The following is a 16003-nucleotide window of genomic DNA, read 5'->3' as shown; positions in this document are numbered from 1 at the left end:
GCAGGGCTTGAACTCACGAACTGTGAGATCATGACCTGAGCTGAAGTCAGACACTTAACCGACTGAGCTACCCAGGTTCCCCTGAAGACTCTTAAATACAGAGAACAAACAGGGCTGCTGGAGGGGTATTGTTTGCAGGGAGGTGGAGGTGGGAAGGGCTAAAGGGGGACACTTGTTGGGATGAGCACTGGATATTGTATGTAAGTGATGAGTCACTAAATTCTATTCCTGAAATTATTATTACACTATATGTTAACCAACTTGGATTTAAATGTGAAGGAAGGAAGGAAGGAAGGAAGGAAGGAAGGAAGGAAGGAAGGAAGGAAGGAAGGAAGGAAAGGGAAAAGAAAGAAAGAAAGAGAAAAAAGAAAGAAAGAAAAATCCCATAAAGCTACACCATATATGGTAAATGGCTGGAACACTGGTGGGTCAAAAAAATCTGGAAAAGTATATGTAAAATGAAATTACCTGAAATTCTCCCTCAGGACACTGACCCCATATGACTGCAGAAATCCACTGGGAAAGTCTGAGCAGTCTTATTTCTTAGCCTCTGAAACAAATTTATATTTATATTCTGAGGGCTTGCAACATTTATCACCTGTAATACTTCTCTAAACTGTACATACCATAACCTTGTATTGCCAATGACTCCACAGAGCCCTACTCAAGAGCAATCTTGGACATTTCAGAGGCATATTATGAGGGAATCTACCCTCTGAAAGGTTGGATAGTGTCAATGAGGAGCTGTTCTTCAAGAGCTGGCTTTATTTTGGAGTCCACCTGTGGCCAGATCTACTTCCTGAGAATGCTAGGCATGAATTAGAAAAGCATGCATTGATGCCAGGTGCATTGCCACTGACATGGACAACAATGACCTCGAGCCTGGGTATATAGCCTTTGGGTATATAGACATGCTGAATGTTGACACTTCAGTCCTTATAAAACAAAATCACACGGGAAGACTTGGTGGCAGAGCACAGAATGCAGGTCTTAAGTGATCTCCTCTCAAAGTTTTGAATCCTTGAGCTCATTCATCACTATCCCCTGGTATACCAACATGCCAAGCTTTAGCAACTTCTTAGGCAGTTTTCAGACTGCTTCAGCAGGCCTAGGGCTCCTTCTCACCTGGGGATCAGCAACAACATGCACAGTGTTAGGTGTGCCTGCAGGTAGGAGCCTTCTTCACACCTTGCATGCTGAGTCTGGGCGGTGGGACCAAAGCAGCTCTTATGAGTGACTTCTTTTAGGGGATATGGTACCCCCTGGCTCCTTAGGACATCACCCAGGTCAAAGGCCAGGGTGTGTGAGCTGAGGTACCCTCGCTGCTGCTGCTGCTACTGGCAGCTGAGCAGAAATAAATGCTCACCTTCAAGGTAAGTGGCACCCTAAGTAATTTGACTTACACATACAAAAGTGTGTTATGGCACATATATGATATCTATGGTATCTATGAGATATATATTATACACATGCTATAGTTTGAAATGTTGAAATCCCAACCTCCTCTGTGATATTGGGAGGTAGGGCCTTTGGAAAATGATTAGATCACAAGGGTGGAGTTCTCATGAATAGAGTTAGTGTTCTTATAAAAGAGACATCACAGAGCTCCCTAGCCTCTTCTACCATGTGAGGAACACAGTAAAAAGTTGGTAGTCTGCAGCTGAAAGAATGTTTTCTCCAGAACCCGAGCATGCTGGCATCCTGATCTTGGACTTCAAGGTTCCAGAACTATGAGAAGTAAATTTCTGTTGTTTATATACCACCTAGTCTGTGGTATTTTGTTATAAAATCTCAGATGGACTAAGACAATACATATATCATCATATATACAGTTTTAAAAAATAATGATGAAATAAATGGCTGTGTCACCAAACTTCATGCTTATGACAGAAAACATCACTAGTACTATTGGCCCCTGCACCAAGTGTCCTCCTTTGACTACCTCCTTCCCCTTCCCCCACAACAAGCACTCTGAAATTTGCTGCTTATTCCCTTGGCTTTCTTGGTAGGCATGCCTGATATGTGCATATTCCCAGATAATGTAATGTTCAGTTTTGTCCATTTTTGAACTCTTTATAAACCAGATCTCATTGTGCATCCTCTGCAGCCAGTTCTTTCACCTGATCTTGTTGGTCAGATTCATCTGGGCTAATGCCTTAAGACATGGTTTGTTAATTTTCTCTGACATACAGTGTCCCTTATGTGAATGCATCTCATTGCATCTACCCATTCTACTGTTGTTGGATTTTTGGGTCTTGGCAGTTGGAGATTGTGGGTAGCAGTGCTGCTGTGAGAATTCTAGTACCTATCCTGGGTCATATGCACAGGCATTTCTCAAAGGCATATATAGGGTTAGCATTTGCAAGGTAGCAGTGTATGTGTGTGTGTGTGTGTGTGTGTTTTTTAATTTTTTTTCAACGTTTTTTTTAAATTTATTTTTGGGACAGAGAGAGACAGAGCATGAACGGGGGAGGGGCAGAGAGAGAGGGAGACACAGAATCGGAAACAGGCTCCAGGCTCCGAGCCATCAGCCCAGAGCCTGACGCAGGACTCGAACTCACGGAGCGCGAGATCGTGACCTGGCTGAAGTCGGACGCTTAACCGACTGCGCCACCCAGGCGCCCCATGTATGTGTGTTTTTAACTTTTCTAGTTGTTATGGACTGAATTGTGCCTCCCAATCCATATTTTGAAGCCCTAATCCCCAGTGGAATGGTATTTGGAGGGGGGACTTTGGAAATCATTAGGTAGAGCCCTCATGAGTGGGATTAGCACCTTCAAAGGGTGAGACACCAAAGAGCTTGGTCTTTGTCTTCTCCACCACCCCATTGTCATGTGAGGACAGAGCAAGAAGACAGCCCTCTGCAATTTAGGAAGAGAGTCCTCACCAGGAACCTACCATACTGGCACCCTGATGTTGGACTTGCAGTCCCCAAATCTGCAAGAAAATAAATATTTATCATTTAAACTACCCAAGGTATGCTATTTTGTTATGATAGCCAGAGCAGATTAAGACACTGGGTCATACCATATTGTCTTACAACTTACATTAGAAGAATACTTAATGTTAAAAAAAAGTTTTTTTAAATAGCTATTTTAGTAGAGTCCCCATATCTCATCTTGATTGGCAATTGCTCTGGTCTGGGGGTGTCTTTCCTCTCTTATTTGATCTTCTCTGTTGCTGCCCCTCTCAACAGTCAGGCCTCTCTTTTTTTTTTTTTTTTTTTTCATTTCATAGTCTCCCCATGATGAGGCTTGGAGGATATAACACCTAGCTCACTTTCAGCATAGCCTCCAGGAAAGTGCAATAAAGCCCTGCTTACTTATGGCTAACATCTATTGTATTCACCTCAGGGGCTTTAGCACAGATACATTTATGATTCCAATAAAAGCAATAATCCCTGTCCCTAGGAAAATATACATATACACACAACTTTCATGTCATTTCAGAAGGTTCATAACCTCCCAACCCCATCCCAAGTGAATAAGATGAATTAAGTCCAGAGAAGAACCCTGTGTCAGCATTTGGCCCTGACTAAAATAGAGGCTACATTTCGAGGCAAATGATGAATGCATACATGTTTATGCACTTTTTAAACGTCGTGTTTTTAACAGAGAAGAAATGATGGCAAGAGAAGATGCAGGGTAGCAGTAGATTTTAATAGCTGAGCAATCTTTGAGGTACATTAACTTATCCATAGTGAACCAGGCACTATCCCTGGATATAGAGATGGCTGTGACTGATACTTTAATAGAAGCATGTGTGTATTTAAGTTAGGAGTTCCAGAAAGCAGCTCCTGGAGGTTCTATGGTATTGTCGGGCAGTAGGAAATCTCCCTCAGCCAGAGGAAAGGTGTTAAGGATGGTGAAGTGTCTGAGGATTTACCCTTTTTGTAAGCTAACTAGTTAGTCTGCCACTGTTCATGGAAACTGGAAGACACACGACTTCTAGGTCTGAGACAAAAGACTTCATTGCCCTTGCCCGCAAAGTTCCATGGGAGTGATACAGAGATGGGCCCAGAAGGATGCTGCACACACACTTTGGGTCTGTGTCATAGAAAAGGAGCTCTGAGCTTAGGACCCCCCCTTCCAGTCCTACCAGGGGTTTGCTAACAAACTTGTTCAAATTACAACAGTACCCTTATTATCTTGTTCAGGAAGCAAACCTGTCCTCTGCCACAGAGGGAGACACTATTTCTATATCTCAAAGCCATTTGGAATACAAACATCTTTGGAGAGAGTATAGAACAAAAGATGATATAGTATGTGCATAAATATATGAAAAATTGTTACCCATGCAAAGAGGATGGCATTATGATTTCCATGTGATGAGGGAACTAGGGTGCAGAGAGGTAGGTTCTTACACAGGAACATACATTGATGGGACCTGGACTTGAAACCGCTTCACGAGCCTCCAAAATCCAGAGTCTGCCCAGTGTACCTGGTAATCTGGGGCAGTTTAGAGTTGGGTGAGAAGAATTTCCCTAGGAGTAGAAAGGGTGGTGGGGAGAGAAGGCAGAGGCAGACAGAACATGAATCAGGAAGCATGAGGTGTGTCTGGGTGCCCCATGAAGGGCAGGGGTGCTGAGCTGCAGGGGAGGGGAGTAGTGGACACAGTTAGGAAGCCAGGCCAATGAAGTATGTGGAGGGCTTGTGGGCTGGGCTAGAGTTGACTGATCTTGATTTCCTGTACAAGAAGAAGCCAGAGAAGCCTGTGCAATACACAACCCTTCACAAATATGCCTTGCAATTAAACCATTTGAGTATTACTTATGGTGTTATGGGAAAATAAAAATGAAAAATAAGAAAATACAAGGTCAATTGTTTTTTAGAAAAAGGTGTTATATTAGAGATCATTTTTGAGGCATAGGCAAATAGATACATTCTTCAGCACTTCTAGTATGCAGAGACGAAAGAATATGAGAGAAACTTCTAGAAACTAGAAGAAACTTAAAAAAAGACAGAATCCCACAGGGAAGAGGAAACTCATTTGTTATCTTTTTTTTTTTTTTTTTTTTTTTTTTTGCTGCAGATGATGGGTGCAACTTCTAAGTACTCACATTTGGTGATTGAAAGTGTTAAATAAATAAGTCCCTATTAAAGCTTATGGAAATCGAGGACAGTGAAGGCCACATGCTTTTTTTTTAATATGAAATTTATTGTCAAATTGGTTTCCATACAACACCCAATTCTCCTTCCAACAGGTGACCTCCTCAATGCCCATCACCCACCTTCCCCTCCCTCCCACCCCCCATCAACCCTCAGTATATTCTGTTTTTAAGAGTCTCTTATAGTTTGGCTCTCTCCCTAACTTTTTTTTTTCCTCCCACTATCCCATAGTCTTCTGTTAAGTTTCTCAGGGTCCACATAAGAGTGAAAACATATGGTATCTGTCTTTCTCTGTATGGCTTATTTCACTTAAGCATAACATGCTCCAGTTCCATCCACCTTGCTACAAAAGGCCATATTTCAGTCTTTCTCATTGCCACGTAGTATTCCATTGTGTATATAAACCACAATTTTTTATCCATCCATCAGTTGATGGACATTTAGGCTCTTTCCATAATTTGGCTATTGTTGAAAGTGCTGCTATAAACATTGGGGTACAAGTGCCCCTATGCCTCAGCACTCCTGTATCACTTGGGTAAATTCCTAGCAGTGCTATTGCTGGGTCATAGGGCAGATCTATTTTTAATTTTTTGAGGAACCTCCACACTGTTTTCCAGAGTGGCTGCACCAGTTTGCATTCCCACCAACAGTGCAAGAGGGTTCCCATTTCTCCACATCCTCTCCAGCACCTATAGTCTCCTGATTTGTTCATTTTAGCCACTCTGACTGGTGTGAGGTGATATCTCAGTGTGGTTTTGATTTGTATTTCCCTGATGAAGACTGACGTTGAGCATCTTTTCAATATGCCTGTTGGCCATCTGGATGTCTTCTATAGGGAAGTGTCTATTCATGCGTTCTGCCCATTTCTTCACTGGATTGTTTTTAGGAGTGGAGTTTGGTGAGTTCTTTAAGGATTTTGGATACTAGCCCTTTGTCTAATATGTCATTGGCAAATATCTTTTCCCATTCCATGAGTTGCCTTTTAGTTTTGTTGATTGTTTCCTTTGCAGTGCAGAAGCTTTTTATCTTCATGAGGTCCCAATAGTTCATTTTTGTTTTTAATTCCCTTGCCTTTGGGAATGTGTCAAGTAAGAAATTGCTGCGGCTGAGGTCACAGAGGTTTTTCCTGCTTTATCCTCTAGGGTTTTGATGGTTTCCTGTCGCACATTCAGGTCCTTTATCCATTTTGAATTTATCTTTGTGAATGGTGTAAGAAAGTGGTCAAGTTTCATTCTTCTGCGTGTTGCTGTCCAGTTCTCCACCATTTGTTAAAGAGACTTTTTTCCATTGGATATTCTTTCCTGCTTTGTCAAAGATTAGTTGGCCATACTTTTGTGGGTCCAATTCTGGAATTTCTATCCTATTTCATTGGTCTATGTGTTTTTGTGCCAATACCATGCTGTCTTGATGATTACAGTTTTGTAGTAGAGGCTACAGTCTGGGATTGTGATGCTCCCTGCTTTGGTCTTCTTCACTGTAACTTTGGCTATTTGGGGTCTTTTGTGGTTCCATACAAATTTTAGGATTGCTTGTTCTAGCTTCGAGAAGAATCCTGGTGCAATTTCGATTGGGATTGCATTAAATGTGTAGATAGCTTTGGGTAGTATTGACATTTTAATAATATTTATTCTTCCAATCCATGAGCATGGAATGTTTTTCCATTTCTTTGTATCTTCTTCAATTTGCTTCATAAGCTATCTATAGTTTTCAGCATACAGATCTTTTACATATTTGGTTAGGTTTATTCCTAGGTATTTTATGATTCTTGGTGCAATTGTGAATGGGATCAATTTCTTTATTTGTCTTTCTGATGCTTCATTATTAGTGTATAAGAATGCAACTGATTTTTTTACATTAATTTTGTATCCTGCAACTTTGCTGAATTCATGTATCAGTTCTAGCAGACTTTTGGAGTCTGTCAGGTTTTCTATGTATAGTATCATGTCGTCTGCAAAAGTGAAAGCTTGACTTCATCTTTGCCAATTTTGATGCCTTTGATTTTGTTTTGTTTTCTGATTGCCGATGATAGAACTTCCAAAACTATGTTAAACAATAGCGGTGAGAGTGGACATCCCTGTCGTGTTCCTGATCACAGGGAAGAAGCTCTCAGTTTTTCCCCATTGAGGATGATATTAGCTGTGGGCTTTTCAAAAATGGCTTCTATGATGTTGAAGTGTGTTCCTTCTATCCCGACTTTCTTGCAGGTTTTTAATAAGAAAGATGCTGAATTTTGTCAAATGCTTTTTCTGAGTCGATTGACAGGATCATATGGTTCTTTTATTTTCTTTTATTAATGTGATGTACCATATTGATTGATTTGTGAATTTTGAACCAGACCTGCATCCCAGGAATGAATCCCACTTGATCATGGTGGATAATTGTTTTTATATGTTGTTGAATTTGATTTGCTAGTATCTTACGGAGAATTTTGTGCATCCATATTCATCATGCATATTGAAGGACACATTTTTTTTTTTGTCTTGTGTAGAAAACACACAGAGAATTTCATAGGAATAAAATCCACAATAGCAGTAGGTTGAGACCTACCCCTGGATGTTAGCTCAGATATCCTCATCACCTCTTTCTCTACTTGCTCAAGAGCACCCAGCCCTAGACTTCAAGGGGTGCCCATGCAGACTTGGAGGACTAGGTGACAGACATACTAATAATGAGAAGTTAGGTCCCTGTGGGGTGAGACTTGACAAAGGGAACTGGAGATGGGTGGAGTTTAGTACAGTTCTCCAACAGTCTTCTCTACAGTGTGGGTCCATCCCACAATCCTTTGGATAAGGTCCACAGGCTAATAAAGGAGGATGCTGAGAAGTACACTGTCTTTTTTAAAAATAGAAATAATTCTTTTATTTACATAATTTAACAAGTTTCATGATCTGTTTCAAGAAGTGTGGTGTCTTGTCACAAGACATCTTCACCATCCATTTTCCTCATCCTCACTGCCCTGGGCTTGAACTTCCCATATAATTATTGAACTTTGACCCTTCTTTTAAGCTCTACTTTCTCTAGGACTTGTATTATAATAGGAAGGAAAAAGCAGGGATAGATAAACACCTTCTCTGTATTTCTACTTGGGTGGTTGTAAATGAATGTATGAGTCAAAATTAGGGCACTACTTTCAGCTTTGTATTTTTCTTGATGGGGCATTCCCTCCTCTCTGGTCCCTAAGACTCTTTTCCTTTCTCTTACCCAGGCAGCCTTGGAAGTCTGGGTCTCTGCCTTCTCTCATCCTCCCTTTACCAACCATCACAGGAAACATCTTCACTTGAGTCATGGATCTTTTGGTGTACTGGCAGACATGTGACCTTTCAGATTCACATTTCTTTGAAAACCTCACTGCTGATGTTGACTGCGTGGTTCACTGGTAGCTGACATAATCTGGGAAGAGATGGAGAGATATGTTTTAGGACATGGACTCCTTTCCTGAGAACACTCCAGAAAGAACAAGTTCTTTGAGTCCTTGCTTTGCTTCTTGCAAGCAGTGTGATTTTGTACAAGTTCCTTAACACAGATGTCATTATTCTCATCTACAAAACTACAAGAGAAATAATTACACCTACATCTGTTCAAGGGGGTTATTGTAATGATTAAATAAAATCATGTGGAGATGAAGTGCTTCATGGGTCATACAACTGCTATCTATTCATTCATCTTTCTATCTACCTGCCTATCTATCTATCCCACTTCTTCTTATGTATGTGTGTGGGTATCCATGCATCCATCCATCCATCCATCCATCTATCCATCCATTCATCCATCTATCCAAGCATCCCCTCTATCTTTCTACTCACCTATCCACTAAGGGCTCTATAACCCATCAGGTAGACAGCAGACTCCAGACTCTGGGGTGAAATATCAGTTATCTAATGGCATAAACCTACTACCCCTCATCAGAGGAATTACTAAAAGTGGAAAAAAAATGATTAATAAACTGTTTTGCATGTATCAAGGAAAAAGCTGCCCTAATATTTATCAGAAAGTAAACTTGTTTATTTGCTCTGGGGGATTTATTGTATTGCTGAAGCACCACTTTCCAAGGTTTTTGCTTGCCCACAAATCCAGTTTATTGTGCTTCCTCCAGGTGCCCCTAGGGTGAAATAGAACTGCTGTTGACTGTAGTTGAAGAGTTCACTCCGGGATGTGGCAGGAGTAGGAGGTATATAGCTATATGGGCTAGAGCAATGATTCTGTACCCAAGATTGAATTCCTGAGAACTATTTGGAATAAGGACTTATGAACATTTCTTTAAGGCTTTTTAAATGTGCAGTCACTTAAAAAATCACTAAATATCATCACTATTCTATAATACTTCCAGAATATACGCTAAAAAATAAATCTTCAAAGAAAAAGCACTTATTTAGGGAGAAAGGTGGTTAATCATTAACTCAGGTGTGTAGTGTGAGCTGCTCTTTTGCCCATGCCTGGCCCCAGCAGGGCTGTGGGCTACTCTTATGGAGTCAGCTCTTTCTCTCCCATTTCTCCTCTCATTGGAAGGAAGGTGGTTCTTTCCACACTCCAGTTTTTGCCCTATCCTAGCTGCTAATATGTCTTGTAGGACTCTGGTGTCCTGGGAAGTGCTCCATGTAAAGGTCTTCCCTAACGAGGTAAAGTCAGATGTTGCCCTGGAAACTAAGGTTTCTCATTCCTGATTGCCCATCACAATCACCTGGGAGGTTAAAAACACCTGCCTGCCCAGGTGCTCTGCAGACCTTAAGCTGGGTGAAACCCCATGAGTTTGGGAGCACCTGTCCTAATTCAGCACTCCTCAGTCATGCTCTCAACAAACCCTGGTTTCTGTGAAGGAGATTAAAATGTCTGCCAGGAAAATGTGGTCATATTCTTTTTTTTTTTTCCAAATTAATCAGAACAAAACTAAAGTTATTGGCTAGAATTTCCTCAAATTTAAAATTTCTCCTATACATTTTCTGGAAACTTTGGGGTTAAGTACTACTTATGAGAATTAAAATAAAGAGGCACCTGGGTGGCTAAGTCAGTTGAGCGTCAGACTTTGGCTCAGGTCATAATCTCAAGGCCCGTGAGTTTGAGGTCTATGTTGGGATCTGTGCTTACAGTTCAGAGTCTGGAGCCTGCTTCAGATTCTGTATCTCCCTCTCTCTCTCTGCCCCTCCCCTGTTCATGCTCTGTCTCTCTCTCTCTTTCAAAATAAATCAACATTAAATAAATAAATAAAATAAAATATAGCCAAATGTATTGTGTCTTATTTAGCCCACACTATGTTTCATTATTTTATATGAAATACAAAAATGCTTCATGATGTCAGGACAGAATCCCACATGTTCTGCCTGCTGGACACATTTGGAACCATGATGATAGTGACATTGCACCCAGGATGGTTTTTCCAGAGAAACAGGTTTTCCAGAGAAACAGAATCGGTAGAAAAGAGGAGAATGAGAGAGAGAGAGAGAGAGAGAGAGAGAGATGAGAGAGAGAGAGAGAGAGACTTATTTTAAGAAGCTGGCTCACATGATTGTGGAGGTTAACAAGTCCAAAATCTGTAGGATTGATCATGAGCTGGAGACCCAGGGAGGAGTTGACATTGCAGTTCAAGTCCAAAGGCAGTCTGGAGACAGATTTCCCTCTTGCTTGGGGAGTATTTTTTCTCTTTATGGTCTTCAACTGATGGGATAAAGCCCATCCACATTGAGAAGGGTAATCTGCATTACTCACAGTCTACTGATTTAAATACTAATCTCATTAAAAACAAACAAAAATACTTTTCCAGCAACATCTAGACTGACATTTGGCTAAATATCTGGGTACTGTGGCCCAGCCAAGTTGATGCATAAAATTAATGGGATATGCACAGTTAAGAAATAGTCCATCTCTTACATTACACCCTGAGCAGCTGCCTTTGAGGATGGAGAGTTTCAATACAGAAATGTATTGAGTCCTAACTTGACCCTTTGGCTCTCTTGCAAGCTTTAGCCCCTGGTCTGCACTGATTGAAGAGTTTACTTCCTCTAGAATGAGCTCCACTCATACCCTCATGGGATTTTATGGGGCTATTCCCTGTTCTTCATGACTTTTCACCCCATCTCTAGTCAGAATTCCTTTCAAGCCAGAATTCATTCTTAACAGTTTTTTTCCATTGAATTCCTATAGTTTTGTTATCTCAATCATGTAATCTGTCACTCAGTTGAATATTGTCTGGCATAAATTAACTGCTTCCTAAGTTAAGACAATGGAAAAATTTTTTTTTAATTTTTTTTTTCAACGTTTATTTATTTTTGGGACAGAGAGAGACAGAGCATGAACGGGGGAGGGGCAGAGAGAGAGGGAGACATAGAATCGGAAACAGGCTCCAGGCTCCGAGCCATCAGCCCAGAGCCTGACGCGGGGCTCGAACTCACGGACCGCGAGATTGTGACCTGGTTGAAGTCGGACGCTTAACTGACTGCGCCACCCAGGCGCCCCAGAAAATTTTTTGATAACAGGACACATTTGCTATTCACTGTTCACCTGGCTTTTGTTGAGTGGAGTTAATAGCAAATGACACTATTTATTGAATGCCTCTCATGGTGCTGGAGCATACACAGTAAGGAAAAAAACAAAACAAAACAAAACAGCCAGAAACCATGAATGGTTAAAGGGCCCACCAACAGCAGATTGACACACCTACTGACTTGAGCTTCTAAGTAATTTTCTTGACTTAAAAAATTTGTTGTGGAAAGAGTGCACTTGGCATTCAGTGAAGTTTACTTGGAATGGATTCAACAGTCTTTCTCACTCTGCTTCAGTGGTTCAGCAAAAGAAAAGAAAGTTGACTCTTCAAGCCCAAGACAGAATTGCCCATTTCTGTTCTTGTTCACTTTAAGAGGAGGCTTCTTTGGCCTTTATTACTTGACAGATTGTGGCCCCAGTAAGAAGCTTCTGATTCCTCCACACTGGAGGCTTCCCTATTTCTGAAATTGTCTAAAAATAGTTTCCCTTTCTTTTTTTAATTGAAATATAGTTGACACACAATGTTACATTAGTTTTAGGTGTACAACATAGTAATGCCATATGTTATACTATACTCACCACAAGTGTGGCTATTATCTGTCCTCATACAATGCTATTATAGTACCATAGACTATATATTCCCTATGCTGTACTTTTTATCCCCATGGCTTCTCTACTTCATCACTGGAAGCCTGTAGCTCCAAATGGTTTCCTTTTTGTGCAGAGGTACATTTCTGGTTCTCCATAGTTAGTAAAATGTTCACTCCCTGAATACCTGATTACCTCCAAATGGCCTGGCATGCATATACTTGAGAACATCAAGCTAAGTGGTGGCCTTCTGGCCCCTTGAGCCTCATGGAAATGAGATTATTTGTGTCTTGGGCAGTACAGCTTCTCTGCAATCCCTAATTGCCATAAGAAGACCAGGAAATGCCTTTGGCTTAACTGAACTGCCTCTTTTATATTTTCTCAGTGGCTGCTCTATTGAGTTAGTAGCTCCCAGTGCTGCCTTTGACACCCACACCTGCACTGATGGCATACTCCATTCAAGTTGGTGCTTACACGAGGCTACCTTGGAATTCAGGTAATTTTTTTTGTGTCCAGTCTTGTCCTCCTGGTGCTAAACTCTGAGAAAAGCAGTTCCATGACTCACCTGTGCTGAATGTAACTATTAAGTAGGGGACTTGGGCATTGGTCTGTCCAAGGTCATTCCCAGTGCTGCAACCCTGGACCAGTTAATGAACACCTTTTAGCCTCAGATTCCCCATGTATAACATGAGACTTAAAAATAGCACTGACTTCAATATCTAAGTCAAGACATTATGCTATGGACTTTTAACTTATACAGTGCTATATATCAATTATATCTCAAAAGGACTGGAAGAAAAAATAGCTAACCTGAAAGTATCATCAAGAGGACCAAGGGATGAATGCCTGTGAAGCTCTTAGAACATTGCCTGTGTCTGCTTGGTGTCTGATTGATGCCAGCTGGCACATCATCCATTCTGTGGAAATTCCACAGTTGATTCATTTCCCACAGAATTTTCTGTGCTGTGACCCCAGACTCCTTCTGTTTAGCAAGCCTGGCTGCCAGAGACTGTGAATGAGCCTGCAGTGCAGCAAGTTGGAGACAGTTGAATTTTCACTCCTGGATTCCTTCTCACCCTCTAGGACACCCTTGGTACCCCTCTAAGTGTCCTCCAGGTGTCCAGGTGTCCTCCATGTATCTACATGGCTTTGCACTTACCATATTTCTAAGATAGATCCCTGAGGTGGTGTGGCTGTTGATGGCTCTCAGGTTCTGCTTGGCTGGGGATGCATAGGCAACCTGATGCACTGGAAAGAGCTGTGGCAGAAAACCCAGAGCCCATAACTGCCCAGGCCCTGCCATCAGGAGCCATGTGACCTCTGAGAACCTCACCTAAATAATCCACATTTGAATCAGCTCAATGCTACAGTCCCTTGCAGCTCAAAAGTCTCCAGTTCTAAGGGGTTTGACTTCTTTATTTTGGCACAGAAGGGATAGATAGAAATAAAAATAGACAATAGATGTCAGCATCAAAACAGATGCCCTGTGTCATCAGAGACTGCATTATAGTAATATTTTCCTACTAATGGTTTAGACAAAAGCCTGGAGTGTGTTTTGAGGGTAGGGAGAGAAAGGGGACTGATAGGTAGGATGGTGAGATTGGCTAACAAGATTAGGTCTTCTAGAATGCGTGCAGCCCTTGAAGGACTCCAGGGCCCCAAGTATAATAAAAACTTCGGATGTATGAATTCCTCCAAGGTTGCTCTGGATGAGGGCATAGGAGTACAGACTTGCCAATAATATAGAAATTGGGAATTACTGGAGCTTAGAATGGCTTAAAGTTCTTTTTGTCCAACATCACATGTTTAAAGGGCACAAAAAACAGAAATTAAAGGTTTTTCCAGGAGTGATAGCTCATAGTTGTAAAAATTGCAATCAGAGACCAGTTGCCCAGACTTTGATGCCAGGACCAGCTCTGACCTGCACACTAGGGGATGAGAATCAGAATATCTTCAAAATTGGATATTCCATGATTCTCCAAATAGAAGGGGGGTTGTTTGTTTGTTTTCTGGTTTTTATATCAGTAATGTAAAATATCTTAACAAAACTCTAGAGTTCTGGCTCATGACTTCAATTGCACATTGAAAATCACCTATGGAACTTTAAAAGCTCATGACTCTTGGCAACATTATATTCAGATATAGTTGGATAAGGAGGTACAGCTTGGGCACCATGGTTTTTGAAACACCTCCAGATGGTCCTAGGTGCAGCTCACATTGAGGAACTCCCTGCATAGTGGGTCCTGTGGGCCTGCAGCATTGCCTAGACTGGGAGCTTGTCAACCATGCAGAACCTCACACCCTCCCCAGACCTGGTGAGTCAGCACCTGTCTTTCAACAAAGTGATTAGTTTACAACATGTAGTTTAATAAACACAGCTGTAGTCTACAGCAATCCTGGTGCTTCTCCAGAAATAGGCAGTGATGTGGTGACATTCAAATCAGATTCCACAAGTAGATTTCAGAATTCCAGGGAGCAGCAACAATACAGCTAAGGCTCCTCCTTTCTAAACTGTGTGATGTGGAACCAGCTTCCTTTTTTCCATAGGGACAGTGATGGCCCTGAGATTGGGGCAGTGACATATGTAGGTGATCAGGGCAAGGTCTGGGACAGGTACAAGCTCTGGGATGTACCCAGCAACCCCCTCCTTTCCCTTAGCCCTTCTTCTGCTTTTGGTTTAGGATGCATTTTTGTTAATTTTTAAACTATCATATTTACTAAATACCTATTTCTAAATATGCTGCTCATGTGACTTACCTCTCAAATCATTATCCAGATATGATGATCCAGTAAATGACTATAGCAACATTGCTTCATTCTAGTGTGTTTGGAGAGGGACATAGGTGAAGATGACAGGGAAAGGAGGGGTCAAGAATGGCTCTAAGTTTGTGTTTTGTTGTGATTTTGTTGGTTTAAAAGGCAACTGCTAATGGAGAAGAGGGTTCTGTGCTGTCAACAAGTCTGGGTACAGATGTGGAAGGAAGATGAGGTGCCTCATTGGGTAGGGCTAGGCCTTGGATCTCCTTCCAGTGGCTCTGAGGGGGCAAAAGTAATGACAAAGACTGGGAAGCTGGTGGTTGTCAGGCAGGAAGTGGGTATGGGGGATGGCTGAAATAAAGGGTAATAAGAGTATACTTATTGTGATGAGCACTGAGTAATGTATAGAATTGTTGAATCACTATATTGTACACCTGAAACTAATATAATACTGTATGTAATTATACTTCAATAAAAGCAAATTAAAAAAATCAATGGAGTGTAACTGAGCTGCCCCTAATACTCCTCCTCCAATGAAAGGCCAAAAATCTGCCTTCTCAGAAATTGCTAGAAAGAGAACAATGGCACTTCCAAGCAGCCAGTGTGAGGGCAGCACAACTGCTGAGCACAGAGACTGCACATTCAGCTCCATGGACAGGACAGCCTTTTAGTTTCCAGCTCTAACGTTCTCTTATGTCCTGTGCTGGGAATTATCCCTGGCCTGATGTGTCAGCCAGGATACATCAGGACCTGTATCAGCTCAGCTGCTTGGGGCACAAATTATCCTGAGGAGGAAAATTAGGACTTTCAGAATGGAGAACAACATCCCAAGGACCCCACAATCACACATACTTTCTGGATCAGTGGCCTCCCTAGAACACCAGAAGAGAGCCACAGAAAAGAGGCAAGTGTCAAGTGCCTCATCCTTGAGGCCTGTTAAATGGGATGAGGCACATCTGACTTAGCTGCAGGCATCAGCCTCCCCAGGCCTGCTGCTGTTCTGAGCCAAACATAGAACATACTCAGCATCAGGCTGGAGGCTCATAGGCCAAGAAAGATGTGCTGGAAGTAAAGCT

General features: G+C 41.6%; 1 long non-coding RNA gene across 1 annotated transcript in view; it reads left to right on the top strand.

Moving 5' to 3' along the window:
• LOC123385841 overlaps positions 1 to 15412 on the top strand; it is a 29247-nt gene extending 13835 nt beyond the window's left edge. Inside the window, exons 2-3 of the long non-coding RNA XR_006598979.1 lie at positions 12556 to 12666; positions 12958 to 15412. This is a non-coding gene — a long non-coding RNA (uncharacterized LOC123385841). The remainder of the gene's footprint in view (positions 1 to 12555; positions 12667 to 12957) is intronic.
• Positions 15413 to 16003: the final 591 nt, after the last annotated feature.

Source organism: Felis catus, chromosome B3 (assembly GCF_018350175.1).
Source record: "Felis catus isolate Fca126 chromosome B3, F.catus_Fca126_mat1.0, whole genome shotgun sequence".
Classification (NCBI taxonomy): Eukaryota; Metazoa; Chordata; class Mammalia; order Carnivora; family Felidae; genus Felis; species Felis catus.
This window is presented reverse-complemented; position numbering and strand designations above follow the sequence as displayed.